This window comes from Ascaphus truei, chromosome 19 (assembly GCF_040206685.1).
Source record: "Ascaphus truei isolate aAscTru1 chromosome 19, aAscTru1.hap1, whole genome shotgun sequence".
Classification (NCBI taxonomy): Eukaryota; Metazoa; Chordata; class Amphibia; order Anura; family Ascaphidae; genus Ascaphus; species Ascaphus truei.
This window is the reverse complement of record NC_134501.1, coordinates 2,834,131-2,848,450: the sequence shown is the minus strand read 5'-3', so window position 1 is coordinate 2,848,450 and position 14,320 is coordinate 2,834,131.

Below are 14,320 nucleotides of genomic sequence, written 5' to 3'. Positions count from 1 at the left end.
CCTCTATCTCTCTCATCAGAGGTTCGGGGACATAAGGGTACTCAAGCCCATGAGACCGCTTATACTTCGCTGTAATGGCTCGCTCAGCTCGACAGGCCCGGGTCAATTTAGTTTGCCCAGCCCTCCCCGGCAATACCCATGACAGGGGCTCATCTGCCTCCACTGGATCCTCTAATCCTTCAGAACCCCTGGGTCTAATAAACCCCCCTTTAATTCGGTTCCACCTCACTCTCAACTCTTGGAGGTACGCCTCATCACTGAACTCCCCGGAAGCCCACCAATGGTCAACTATCCCATCCCTTTCTAAAATGAAACGGGTGCGATCTATCCATGCGACATATCCCTTGTATAGGGGCGCCCACCATCTAGTTTCCCGTATCTCCTCTGAGTTGGATTCTAGTGGCTCTTCCTCTTCAGGCACACCCGATGATACCCCCGAAGTACCCTCAGATGGCGTAACCTTTCCCCGATGCTGTGATCTGTTCCCACCCGTAATACTTAACATACTAGGACAATCACTGGGTACCGACCCTTGTCGAGAAATCCTCCCTCCACCCTCCGATCCATCATCCGAAGTTCCCCAGTCCAGGCTTTCAGTCCGATCCTCGCAGGACCCCGTGAATCTTCTGACATCCCCAGGCTAGAAGTGGACCTGAATGAACAAGTGACAGGGACAGGGGATTTAACTAGGGCCTTGGGGCTAACTCTGGGAGTGGACGGGGTTGGGGGACGGGGCCGGACGGTAGGTATTGGCAGGGTTACTACCTGCTCCCCAGTAATACCTGACTCGATTCCGCCACAAAGTCCTTTCTTTTCTCCGGCAGCTGGGCTTCTCGCTCTCCGGCTCGAGCGGCCATTCCGTCTGTCAGTAGGGGATCGACTTCCGCTGCTCGACCGCAGAGGCGCGATCATCTCCCACTCGATGCCGCTCTGGTCGTCCGGAACTTCCTCTGGGCACGCACGTGTTTCGACGCCATCTTGGGTTGGGTCCCCAATCGAGACCTCTTCCTCCACGAGGACATCCGGCAACGCCCGTCTGCTATGCGGTCCAGTCTGGCCCTGGACCCGCTCTTCTTTCACCTCCACCCCCTGGATCTGCGACGAGCACGGTGCTAGCCTACTACTTCGCAGTGTCGGGGTGGATCGACCTCCTTCCGACCCGCTAGTCACCACGACAGTGGGACTCCGGCGATCGGGTTGTCGCGGTACTAGAGACACTCTACTCCGTGTCTCCACACCACGAGGGATAGCATCTCGCCAAGGTATACCACTGGTATGGTACTCTGGCACTAAGTCCTGTGCATCAGACAATCTTGCACACTCCTCGTCCGAGGACTCCAACTTACAGTTCGGGCGGGGCATTCCAGTAGGGGACCGCCGATGGGCTCCTTTTCGATCACCCCTCCGATGACTGTTTTTCTCCGTTTGGAGAACCAGACCCGATTCCGGCTCCGTGGGACCTGCACTCTCACTCCATAGTGCACCCGGAAGCTCCGCTGCCGCCATCGGGACATTTCCTTTCGCTCCCACAGCTTGTACTGGCACAAACGTCGTCATGGGCCACATATACTGCAGTCCACAGTGAGGGCATCGAGCCTCGCTGCCCACAGCTCCGCCCGGCAGTCTGCACTGCAGGCAAAGACATACCACTGTCTCCACACCCTCTACACGGATAATCAGGAAGCCTCCTGGAGCCGAATAGGGATGGGTAGAGATCAAGGGACTCTGTTTCACTTTCTCAGAACTTTCAGCCATAGTCACCAACGGAGGCACTCGTCTTAGAGGTCTGTATCGATCAATGTCTCTTCGCAACTGAAGGGCAGGGGCTGGTTGGGCAACCACTCCTCCTACTTTCTCCATCGTCATCCGGCGGAACTGCAAACCACTCCCCCTGGTTGAAACTAGGGGGATGTCTCGTAGACTTGTAGGCTGACCCAGCACAGGTGCAGAGTGAGTCATAGTCCATGAGGGCGCGGCTCCAGCTTTCGCGCCAGACTCCCCAGCAGGGTGGGGTTTTCTCGTTGCCGCCAATCCTGGCCAACAATTAGCAAACTGCAAAGTTGCAAGACTTTCTGCAGCTGGCCCACGCGGTGTCCCGGGAACGCGGGAACCGCCATCTTGGTTTTGGTTCGTATTGTCTTTCTTCATATTTGAGGTAGCGTCTGGCTGTTTGTTTATTGGTGTATAACAAAGTCCATTTCGTTCCTCCCATCTAGCAACACTGTCGTCCTCACTAGTCTCGAGGGTACTTTCCCGAGAACATAGACAGGACAAACACGGCGCAGCCACGGCTTTCACGCCATTCCACAACAAGCTCACAAAAGTCTCTCCTGTAGCTTGTTCTTCTTCCTCAGTCCGCCCTCCTGGACCCTCTGCTCTTTGCAGATCCTCCATTCTGACGGTTGTTTCTCGATCACTGTATACTGGATTATTGTACATGGAGCTCCGCTCTGCGGGGCAGCTACCACATCAGTACAATAAACATGCCTTGTGCACCACCTCGTGTACCTAACGTAGATCTGACTCGTGTTTGCACTACCTCAGGCTAGGCTCACTCTTTCTGTGTCTGCTGTATCTCCTTCCTCCCAGTCTGTGCTCCCTTCGGTAAGTGATCTGGAATGGACTAGAGTACTCTGTTTCTTCCATGCAGTACTTGGGCGTCTACCTACTGTTGGCTAGCCTAGTGCAGAGCCTCTCCAGAATTCCTGACCTCATTAACAGGCTATCCTTTCAGGCATCCTACCCCTAGCGCTACCTCAAGGTGACTCGGACAGCTATAGCCCCTCTCCAGACCCACTAACTCTTCTCAGGTTCCCAGGTCGTCCATGCAGTTCCGTCCCAACACAGCACAAAGTGGCAGCATACACTGTCCCTGTTTCCTAGTGTGCCTAGCAAAAGCCTGTCCTGTTGACAGGTCATCTCAGCAGCGCCTCCAATTGTAACGGGTTTTCCCCCACCCAATCTCACATTGGCCCCGTGTGGTCTAACCAGTCCCCATTACATGTTCGTGTCTGGTGGTGCACCTGTAGGCAACAGGGCTCCTGAGTCTCCCGCTTGATGGTATTAGGGGATGTCATCCAGACAGGTCGCTGAGGTAGTGTGTGCGAGTCCTACCTATATCCAGTGCAGCGCCTCCACCTCATCAGGATCTGTGCTTCCGCAGGGAGATGGTCCTGGTGAGGAACTCCTTCTTGGTGGTGACTGCCACTGTTGAGTAATCTCACACTCACACAGTGGGGTTTTCATTAACAAGGTCATCTTTATTGTAGATTGGGATGTAGCAGACTGCCCCATGCAGCTGCCGGCTCTAGCCGCACATCTCTTCGTGCTGTCCCTTTGCCAGGTACGCCCTCCCGTATTGAAGTGGGATTCCCTCTTCTCTTTGAGAGATCACCCCTGTGCCAGGTCCCTGGACACAGAGAGACTTATGACAAACTTGATTGGTCAACCTGGACCGCTAGTTACGGCACTAGGGTCACAAAGTGTTCCTACAATCCCTTATGCAGGAGCATACACTTTACCAGCTACTTCCAACAAAAACTAACTGACAGTGTTGTGCCTTATATACTTCAGGAGGCAGGCGCATCTCTGATGTCACTATCCAGGGACTCAGAGCATACAGCCACTCCCCTCCATACACAGGGCACCTCACCAGGGTGTGAGGGAAAACCTCCATAACTACTGCTGGCACACCCGTTCTTATCAGGACTTACAGCCAACAGAGAGGAAAGTAGTATACCATTATTATGCATGGCTATATATGCAAATAGTCATACCATAGCAAAATAGCGAGAATATTGCCTTGCCTCCATTGGAGGCCCGTTCTATACTGTGTGCGGCCGTGCGCGCGTGCAGCATGCGTTTTGTTGGTATAGAGTCTTTAGTGCTGCCGGGAGCGACGTGTGTGTGTGTGTGTGTGTGTGTGTGTGTGTGTGTGTGTGTGTGTATATATATATTGTGAGTGAAATAATGGCTTAAATAAGATTTTTTTTTAAAGAAAAAAAAAGTTGAAAAAAAATATATATATTTGTGCACTCTGACACATACACACTCCTCCACAGTGCAACCACATCATTGACACATACACACTCCTCCACAGTGCAACCATGTCATTGTTGGCTCCCCAGTTACCGAGATACTTTCCTGTGTTTCTGGATCTCCAGGGGAAACAAAATGGCTGTTCAAATCTTGCAAATCCCATGAGCCAATAGAACACCAGCAACATCATCCACTACGGCTCTTTTGGGTGGCCATTTAAATTCCCCAGAGTTATCCAAGATGTAATTACCGAAAAGTATCTCGGAAACCAGGAGATCCCCAGCGCTGTGTGCCTGTCAGTGTGCAGTGTGCAGTGTGCAGTGTGCTGTAAAAAAAACAAACTTTTTTTTTTGTTAATTTCGGGGCCCACGCTCAAACCGCGTTATAAGTGGATCCGCGCTATAACGGGGTTGAGCTGTAGTTAAAATAAGTGGTGCAGAAAGTAAACCAAACAAATATTGTGTTCAGGAGGGCTGTGTGGCTCCTTAATTTGTGGCTTTGTAGCCACACCCTCCTGAACACAATATTCTCTTTGGTACATATGTTGATACAATTCTCAGTGAAGCATCTTATCTTTTCTCCCCAATTACTTTGCACTATATAGCTGAGCAGGGGATACATTTCCCTTTCCCCTCCCGCCCTGCCCCCCTTTTTTCCCTGTGGTATATATATTAGGTTCTAAATGTAAACATGTCACTAATATATTTTAGCCCAAATTGGTGGGAGCGCAGAATATTTCTTTTGTTAACCACAGTACCTGAAAGATCTGGACCCCCATCCAGTAGTGGGTCACCGGGCTGAAGCTATAGTGTATACAGGCATACCCCGTTTTAAGGACACTCACTTTAAGTACACTCGCGAGTAAGTACATATCGCCCAATAGGCAAATGGCAGCACGCGCATGCGCCTGTCTGCACGTCCTGATCAGCAATACCGTTTCCATAGTCTCCCCGAAGCTGTGCGCAAGCGGGGAGACTATAGAGCCTATGACATATGCGGTATTTACATCAGTTATGCACGTATATAACGATTGCAGTACAGTGCATGCATCGATAAGTGGGAAAAGGTAGTGCTTCACTTTAAGTACATTTTCGCTTTACATACATGCTCCGGTCCCATTGCGTACTTTAATGTGGGGTATGCCTGTATACTCATTTCTGCTGTAATCGCTCATTACAACAACAACCTTACTTGGTCACTATGTCCATCTCCAAAGCTCCTGTTTGAGAGGAGATATAATATAAGATAAACTCCATATTATCTCCCTTATGTTTGCTTCTTTGTGTTGTTCTGTCACTCCAAATAACAGTCCCTGAGAAGTTGCATCCTTACATATAGAAATACAGCATCCTATTGTGCATTTAGGTCACAAGGATACTGTTATCCCCGGCAGTCCCCTTAACTGCTGCAGTCGGCAGCCCTGCCCCTTCTGCCTAACCTGCAGCAATGCTATCATTATTAGAAAGCTGTACTCAACACCGTTTGCAGAACAAGGAGTATGGGTGACAACGATGTAGTGTGGTGCACAATATGAATTAGGAAGTTACACATACCGTACAATATCCAAGAAGAAGAAAGAGGCTGAGCGGACACACGAGGCTCAGTGAAGACTAAGGTTTGGTGCTCTTGAGGTTGCCAGATTGTAGCTGGGATTAGATCCCTTTCCCACAGGTGGGTTTTAAAGGAGCAATCCAAGCGACCTTTTTATTTTTAACATAGGTTTGAAGCAGGGGGTCTCCGAAGCTGAACCCCATTCATTTAATCTCCGAGGACCCCCGGCTTCCATAGCTTCTTACCTCCGGAAGCGGCGCCGGTATCTCCTTTAAAAGCTCCTGGGTCACGTGCACCGGATGATGTCACGGCTTCCTATTGGTCCGTAGGATGCGGGAGCTTTGAAAAGCGGCCAACCCCAGCTAGCGAGCCACAGAAGCTACCTGCACCCCCTACGGAGGTAAGTATCCCTGGAAGCAGGGGGTCCCCGGTGCTGAAATGAATGGGGTTCAACTCCAGAGACCCCCTGCTACAATCCTATTAAAAAGTATTTAAAAAAGGCCGGTGTGATTGTCTCTTTAAAGGACATCAAACTATTAAGTACAATCCGTTATGTTTTGTGGTCTCCACGGAGCTTAGACTGCAACACGTTCATTAATTACAGTGAGAACATCTTACAAGAGAGCACCGCAACACCAACGTCCACAACTAGTTATTGAAACCGATTAGCGAATTTCCGCATAACTAAACACAGACGCTTTAAATCTGCGAATCAACAAACTTTCTGCGCTCCAACACGTTGCGAATTTGCACATTTTCTAATAAATGTGCAGGGATTGTTATGAGAAGTAACATGTTAGAGATTGCACGTCTCCGCCCCCAGCGTGCTGCTTTGGGTACTATTTGTCCTTTCTCAGAACTTTATTTTTTTACACAATCGGACCTGGCGTTTCCCTGGAGCTGAACGGCGTTATTTACTTGTTTATGTGCCGGCAAAATGAAAGCGGAATAAAAGATCGCCACACGTGTCACCCACTAGGAGGCTGGCGTGTCGGGCTCTGATAACATGGCGGTGGGAGTGGAATTACACGCAGAAATAAAGGTAAATATCTCTGGAATGGGCGCGGCTATCGGAGCTAAAAACAGCACTGTGAGCTCCGGGGGAACCCCCCTCTTGAAGTGGGGGGGGGGGGGGTGCTACTTTAAACATTTCTGTACACAAACATCGATTAAACCTTTTGTAGAGTATGCTTTGTAGGACTCTTTGGCAGCAAGCTTGTTATGTAGGGAGCTTTCTGCCAAATCAGCCCGCTCTGTATAATGGACTAGCGTAGGGGTGGGCAACTCCAGTCCTCAAGGGCCACCAACAGCTCAGGTTTTCAGGATATCCCTGCTTCAGCACAGTTGACTGAATCAGTCCAAGCTTCAGTACAGGTCGCTCAATCAGTGGCTCAGTCAAAGACTGAGTCACTGATTGAGCAACCTGTGCTGAAGCAGTGATATCCTGAAAACCTGACCTGTTGGTGGCCCTTGAGGACTGGAGTTGCTCGCCCCGACACTAGCGTCACAAAACAAACAGATTCCTGCAGAATGTATCGGAACATTTGTTCCCTTGAGCCAGAGTCACAACATGGAAAGCGACACGGTTCCATAAGATGTATTATCAGCGTTCCTCTGCCGGCAGCGGCGTCTGTCTCCAGGAAATATCCCGGCCTGGAACCGAACCGCCGTCCGCAGGCAAAAAGACAACTCAATGCCCTTGCAGCTGTTCCATTTTGCAGCCGACGGTAAGTTACAGTCACCGCCTGGGAACCAGGCGGAGACGCGCCAACGCCAGCAGAAAAGCCACCACAAGGAAGGGCCCCACCCTGCTGATAACAAGCGGCCATCTGCTGCTTTGTGATGTCTGAGGGCTGTTTCTGCGGCGCTTTGCACAGAAATCAGGAGCCGTTTCTCAGAGCAGATGGGGGGCTATTTTGATCCAAAGTTGGCATCTTTTTGTTTAACCCTGGCACTGCCGGGGGAGGCAGCAATGCACGTGGATTTGCCTGCCTCACAGCATAAGCACAATGCAAAACAATATACAAAATGTTACATTAAAGATGGACGCCGCGCTAGGGATTATTATTTTGTTCTGTTGACTTTGGGATGTTTGCTGCAAAGATGATTAGTGACGGAAACGTGACATCTGCTGGCACAAGACAATAGTGCGGATTCTCGAGCTTCACACTGTGGGTTGAATGCAAGTGAAATATGAATATTAATCAGTGCAAAAGCATACAGTGTTTCAATGGAATTTAACCATTTAAGACGTGTGGAACATTACATAATGTATTATGACTTTGGGGAGCCCCAATGCATTTCTCTTATGTACAGTTTGTAAAAACACTACCTTTTGTGGTATAACTTATATTTTCTTTAAAAAAACGCAGCATTTCATTACATATTTTATTCTTTAACTTTTCATAACCTTTTGAAATGTTCAATAAAAAAAATGAATTGCCGAGTAAAACGAGCGGATCCGGGAGGAGATCATGTCAGGATCTCTCTCACGGGATCCCGAGGTTCCGCGGAACACAGGTTGAAAAAAATGTTTTTTTTAATTAAAATGTGTTACATCCACCACAGAGCAGGGCGGCTAACGCCATCCTCACAGGCCACCAACGTCAGAGTTTCTGGATATCTCTGCTTCAGCACAGGTGGCTCAATCAGTGTCTCAGTCTACGGCTGACCTGTTTGTGGCCCTTGAGGGCTGGCCTTGGCCACGCTGCCCTAGAGGATATATCAGAAAATATTGTGGCTGTAGTTTTTTTTAGTGATTAACCAGAAACTCCATATATACTGGGAACGGGCTAAAGCAGCAAAATGTGACAAATCCGGTATGTTTTTTATTTTAAAATAAATCAGTTCTGTAGTATTAGATAATAATGTTTGCATTTTTTTTTAAATCTCCCAATGCCATTTGTAATATTTTTTTTTTTTAATGTACTGATCATCCTTTGGTTGCTACAGCAGCTATTTAGAAAGTCATATCCACTACCTCTTTTGGAACAGGATCTCACCCAAACCTCTTTGAGCTCTGCTCTTTGGCAACAAAGTATCACAAACAGATCTCTTGCTGTGTTCCAAACAGCAGACTGTCAATTACTCTGAAAGCTGTAACAATAATGTGTTACACTTAGTAATATAATGTTACATACCAGCTGCAGCATTTCACTGACTGCAGCACAAAGTTAGAAGGCGGCCATTTCCTTAGGCACACAATCAGGATTTTGACAGATTTATAACAGGAGCACCAAACGATTGCCAGTTTAGGTAAGAATGCAGAATTATACGTTGCTTGACATATACAAAGAAGAAAAAAAGAAAAGTAAAAGGGGTATTGAAGATACTAATTGGGAGTGGGTAAATGTTTACGTCTTTTCGCTGGCACAACAGGGGAGCGCCTTGCGCTGTTCTGCGTACGTCTTGCTACTTTTTCTCGTAACTAGTGAGAGATCGAGTTCACCCCTCCACAAGATTGAAACGTAAGCTTGCATCTTTCGGGTCGCGACCATGTGATCATCCCAAAACTATCACGATCTTGGCAGTTCGGCGGGACTTCTTCTGACGCAGTGCTGGTTATCAGATGTGTGAACACGGTGACGTCTGCTTCTCCGCTGTTTCCATCAAACTTTTTAAAAAGTTAGCAAAAACTTCAATCTGACTTTTGGCGTCACAAGTTCTAGCGATACGTCTAGGGTCGCCACATTTTTAAGGTACGCAATGCCATAATCCAGTCTGAAAGTGCGACGTCATAATGAGCGATTATTAATTTGCAAATGCTTCCCGCGCGCCCACTATATTCTTTGGTTTTTATCATCTCTGCGCTTGGCCGGGCGGGGAAAGACGCGCGCTGACCTAACAAGTAGCGGTGGGAGAAAAAGTAACGCCTATACGGGCGGGTGTCGTGGTATGGGACGACCAGGCAGTGTCCTAACTTTATAAGTTTAATCATTTAGTAAGGCGACATCTCTCGGAAATGGTAATTATCACACAAGTAGAAATCCGTTACGTTTTAATGGCAGTAAATGGCAGTCATTTTAAGTTCAAGGCGCTAAAATACGGGACAATGATGTGTCCTCACAGACCTTTCCGGGACAAGTCAAGTATATACGGGACGTCTGGCAACCCTAGAGACAGCCCAAACTGTTTACAATTTTTCAATGAAATTTCTAAATGAATTAAAATCTAACATGCAATGCTCATGGACTTTCAGCAAATTTTCCAAGTGAAAGACATTTTTTCCCCACTGAACAGAAGAAATTCACGACGTTGGCGCGTCTAGTTATGATGGGTCTCCATAGATTAAATCATAGTTTACAGAAAACTCACAGGTCTTTTATTCACGAGTACACTACAATCTCATACATGGTCACTACAACTACATTTAAAAGTATCATAATCTAAAAGTTATCTAGTTTTAATTTATGTGATACATATCCCTGGTTTTATTCTACTTCAGGGTTTATGCAGCCTGGGGTCAAACTCGACCCGCAAGGGGCTTTGAGGTGTCTACTTATTCTAATTTCAATGTTGATGCCCAGGCAGATAAGTGCAATTTTTTTACCCCTAAAGGAACTTGTAATATAAATATATATGGTGCACGTATAAATGCTTGCAAATGATTGAAGTGTAATACGTCTAAATGACATTGTAATACTTGTGTGTCCCATCTACACCTATTGTTTCGAGGGGAGATATAGCCCTATTGGAAAACTAGCTGAAGAGCCCTGTTCCACATGGATCTGTACATACAGTATATATGTATATCTTCACTATGTTAATGGAGCATACACTGGTAGTGCCGTACAAATAAACAAGACAACATGGAAGGGAATATAGTACAATAATTGTGCATCAAATATCAGAGAACTCTGTGGGAAGGCCGCCCCGAGAGTGACAATCTGGCTGGTGTGTTTAGGGACTTACTGAATACAGACATGTGCATCGACTTAATGCACATTTAATGATTTAATGTCCAATTGAAGAAGAATAGCAAACTAAACATTGTTCCAAACATCGGATTAAGGTTGTTGGGGGGCCAGGGGGGGGGGGGTGTTAGTGTTTGTGACAACGTTATGGCATTAATTAGTATTCAAAAAGCCTTTTTGTTTTGCTCACGTCTTGGCAGCGAGGGGGCGTTTTTCTTCCAGCAGAGAACATCAGGAGGCAATAACAAAAACGTTTGTATGTGGTTTTGGAGGCATTCCCCTTAACCCCTTCCCTGTCTGAGGGGCCTGCGACGCATTGCAGCACAATGTGTTGCAGGCCCCGCCTGGCAGCGAAAGGGTTAAAAAAAAATCATGCTCGCCCGGACACCGAAAACAAACTCAAGTATGAAAATATTATAGTTAAGCCGCATTTAAAGATGTGCAGATGTTTTGGTGATCACATACAGATCCCATCTGTAAGGTTGCTTTAAGAATCAAAACAAGCCCATTCATTTCATTTTTCAACGTTGTTCCAAGAAAAACAGATCTGCTGAAAATGAGCTGTGCATTTTCCATTCTTCTGGAACAAAATGTTCTTCCCTGTTCCTGCAATCCCTTCAGAATCCATTCGCAGCTCATTGCTGCGCTGGGAACATCCATACACAAGGTAAAGACACACACACGTTATATAGTGCATGTCCCTATACCCATCTCCATGGGGTATCACCTGTACCCTCAGCCAGCTACTGTACGTGAGCACGTTATGGGGTATCACCTGTACCCTCAGCCAGCTCCTGTACGTGAGCATGTCCCCATACCCATCTCCATGGGGTATCACCTGTACCCTCAGCCAGCTCCTGTACGTGAGCACGTCCCGATACCCATCTCCATGGGGTATCACCTGTACCCTCAGCCAGCTCCTGTACGTGAGCATGTCCCCATACCCATCTCCATGGGGTATCACCTGTACCCTCAGCCAGCTCCTGTACGTGAGCACGTCCCGATACCCATCTCCATGGGGTATCACCTGTACCCTCAGCCAGCTACTGTACGTGAGCATGTCCCCATACCCATCTCCATGGGGTACCACCTGTACCCTCAGCCAGCTCCTGTACGTGAGCACGTCCCCATACCCATCTCCATGGGGTATCACCTGTACCGTCAGCCAGCTCCTGTACGTGAGTACGTCCCCATACCCATCTCCATGGGGTATCACCTGTACCCTCAGCCAGCTACTGTAAGTGAGCATGTCCCCATACCCATCTCCATGGGGTATCACCTGTACCCTCAGCCAGCTCCTGTATGTGAGCACGTCCCCATACCCATCTCCATGGGGTATCACCTGTAACCTCAGCCAGCTCCTGTACGTGAGCATGTCCCCATACCCATCTCCATGAGGTATCACCTGTACCCCCAGCCAGCTCCTGTACGTGAGCATGTCCCCATACCCATCTCCATGGGGTATCACCTGTACCCTCAGCCAGCTCCTGTACGTGAGCACGTCCCCATACCCATCTCCATGGGGTATCACCTGTACCCTCAGCCAGCTACTGTACGTGAGCACGTCCCCATACCCATCTCCATGGGGTATCACCTGTACCCTCAGCCAGCTCCTGTACGTGAGCACGTCCCCATACCCTTCTCCATGGGGTATCACCTGTACTCTCAGCCATCTCCTGTACGTGAGCATGTCCCCATACCCATCTCCATGGGGTATCACCTGTACCCTCAGCCAGCTCCTGTACGTGAGTACGTCCCCATACCCATCTCCATGGGGTATCACCTGTACCCTCAGCCAGCTCCTGTACGTGAGTACGTCCCCATACCCATCTCCATGGGGTATCACCTGTACCCTCAGCCAGCTCCTGTACGTGAGCACGTCCCCATACCCATCTCCATGGGGTATCACCTGTACCCTCAGCCAGCTCCTGTACGTGAGCACGTCCCCATACCTATCTCCATGGGGTATCATCTGTACCCTCAGCCAGCTACTGTACGTGAACACGTCCCCATACCCATCTCCATGGGGTATCACCTGTACCCTCAGCCAGCTCCTGTACGTGAGCACGTCCCCATACCCATCTCCATGGGGTATCACCTGTACCCTCTGCCAGCTACTGTACGTGAGCACGTCCCATACCCATCTCCATGGGGTATCACCTGTACCCTCAGCCAGCTATTGTACGTGAGCATGTCCCCATACCCATCTCCATGGGGTATCACCTGTACCCTCAGCCAGCTCCTGTACGTGAGTACGTCCCCATACCCATCTCCATGGGGTATCACCTGTACCCTCAGCCAGCTCCTGTACGTGAGTACGTCCCCATACCCATCTCCATGGGGTATCATCTGTACCCTCAGCCAGCTACTGTACGTGAACACGTCCCCATACCCATCTCCATGGGGTATCACCTGTACCCTCAGCCAGCTCCTGTACGTGAGCACGTCCCCATACCCATCTCCATGGGGTATCACCTGTACCCTCAGCCAGCTACTGTACGTGAGCACGTCCCATACCCATCTCCATGGGGTATCACCTGTACCCTCAGCCAGCTATTGTACGTGAGCATGTCCCCATACCCATCTCCATGGGGTATCACCTGTACCCTCAGCCAGCTCCTGTACGTGAGTACGTCCCCATACCCATCTCCATGGGGTATCACCTGTACCCTCAGCCAGCTACTGTACGTGAGCATGTCCCCATATCCATCTCCATGGGGTATCACCTGTACCCTCAGCCAGCTCCTGTATGTGAGCACGTCCCCATACCCATCTCCATGGGGTATCACCTGTACCGTCAGCCAGCTCCTGTACGTGAGTACGTCCCCATACCCATCTCCATGGGGTATCACCTGTACCCTCAGCCAGCTACTGTAAGTGAGCATGTCCCCATACCCATCTCCATGGGGTATATTACCTGTACCCTCAGCCAGCTCCTGTACGTGAGTACGTCCCCATACCCATCTCCATGGGGTATCACCTGTAACCTCAGCCAGCTCCTGTACGTGAGCATGTCCCCATACCCATCTCCATGGGGTATCACCTGTAACCTCAGCCAGCTCCTGTACGTGAGCATGTCCCCATACCCATCTCCATGAGGTATCACCTGTACCCCCAGCCAGCTCCTGTACGTGAGCATGTCCCCATACCCATCTCCATGGGGTATCACCTGTACCCTCAGCCAGCTCCTGTACGTGAGCATGTCCCCATACCCATCTCCATGGGGTATCACCTGTACCCTCAGCCAGCTCCTGTACGTGAGCACGTCCCCATACCCATCTCCATGGGGTATCACCTGTACCCTCAGCCAGCTCCTGTACGTGAGCATGTCCCCATACCCATCTCCATGGGGTATCACCTGTACCCTCAGCCAGCTCCTGTACGTGATCACGTCCCCATACCCATCTCCATGGGGTATCACCTGTACCCTCAGCCAGCTCCTGTACGTGATCACGTCCCCATACCCATCTCCATGGGGTATCACCTGTACCCTCAGCCAGCTACTGTACGTGAGCATGTCCCCATAGCCATCTCCATGGGGTATCACCTGTACCCTCAGCCAGCTCCTGTACGTGAGCACGTCCCCATATCCATCTCCATGGGGTATCACCTGTTTTCCAAACACCAGTTCCATCCATGGAAACTCTCCTACTTAAGATTCCCCCGTTGGCAAAGAACACCCCCCCATCTGTAACAAACCACTTCATTTTTACACCGACAATCACAAACATATCATTGCATTGAGAACCCACATTTTGGGCTGGTGGGTAGGACCTTGTCTGCCAGCACGGCTCATGCCGCTCAGCCCCACACCTCCC